Raw genomic sequence first — 1,443 nt, forward strand, 5'->3', positions numbered from 1 at the left:
TTGGACCCTTCGGCCTCCCTCGTTGGGGAAGCCTTCCTCTTTCTCTCTCCCCCCTCTTGGGGAGAGTCCTCTTTCTCCTCCTCGTCTTCGGGGGAGGAGTCCACCTCGGAGTCATCGGACGACGAGTCCGATACCACCTGCGCTGGGAACTCCTTCGGGTTCCCGTGGCCTTCTTCTTGGCCTTCTTCTCCGGCACCACATAAAGGGCCGAAACCAGCAGCCCTGTTAAACGGGTGTCCGTTGGGTCTTCGGGAAGGGGAGCCGGACAGTCCACCTGTCTGGACGTCCTCTGCCAGTCCTGTTAAAGGCATTGGGAGTTTTAGATCCCACGTAGAGTCAAACTATGAAAGAAATTGTCAGGACCCCGACTCAATGCCACATCGATCTAGCATGTAACACCTCATATCACTTTGCGGCCTCACACACGGTATTCCCACGGGTGTCGCCTTACCTTTGCCCGGGACCGTTTGCGCCTTTTGGCACACGTATATGACAGTGTCGCTAGCATCCATATGATAAGGAGCCCGGGCTGACATGGCTAGTCGTAAACCCAAAGCGGCACAGACTTACAGGGACAGGCATCCATGACCCAGCATCGAACGTGTCGGTCACCAGCGAGTGAATCCAGGCTGTAGCACTGGGCTAGCAGGACTCCGGGGAACCGGGCTGTAGCGGGCTAACAGGACTCCGGTATTCACCGCGTGACATTTCCCCGAAGGGACAGACACAGGAACGAAGAAGGACACATGCCGGCTAGCCTAAGTGTTCCAGAGCAGTAGCAAGCTACCATGGCTCGGTGGAAACACTAGGAGACATTTCCCCGTAAGAGAGGCTACTAAAGATAAACAACTAGATGGTCAGATCCCACACATACCAAGCATTTCAATAACATACACACAATATGCTCGATATGTGCAATACAACATGGCATCACAAAATGACTCTACGACTCAAGTAGTTTATTCAATAGGCTCCGAGGAGCGAGATATTACAAACATGGGTCTCATGACCCAACACTCAGAGCATACAAGTCGAAGCACAAGCGGAAGCTATCATGTCTGAGTACAGACAACTATAAATGAAAAAGGCTGAGAAGCCTGACTATCTATCAGATCCTGCCGAGGGCACAAGATCGTAGCTGAGGTATCAAGCTAAACGTCGAAGTCCACGTGGAACTACTAGTGAGACTGAAGTCTCTCTGCAAAAATGTAAAATAGGCAAACGTGAGTACAAATGTACCCAGCAAGACTTACATCAGATCTATCTACATATGCATCATTATCAACAAAGGGGATGGTGGAGTTTGACTGCAGCAAGCCAGCTTTGACTCGGTGGCTATCCTGAACTACGACTGCAAGTAACTCTTTTGAGGTGGCGCACACGAGTCCACATATTCACCAACCAATACACCACTATGGATCCGCTCCCGTCTCCCTACGAGAA

This window comes from Triticum aestivum, chromosome 1B (assembly GCF_018294505.1).
Source record: "Triticum aestivum cultivar Chinese Spring chromosome 1B, IWGSC CS RefSeq v2.1, whole genome shotgun sequence".
In the NCBI taxonomy this organism is placed as follows: Eukaryota; Viridiplantae; Streptophyta; class Magnoliopsida; order Poales; family Poaceae; genus Triticum; species Triticum aestivum.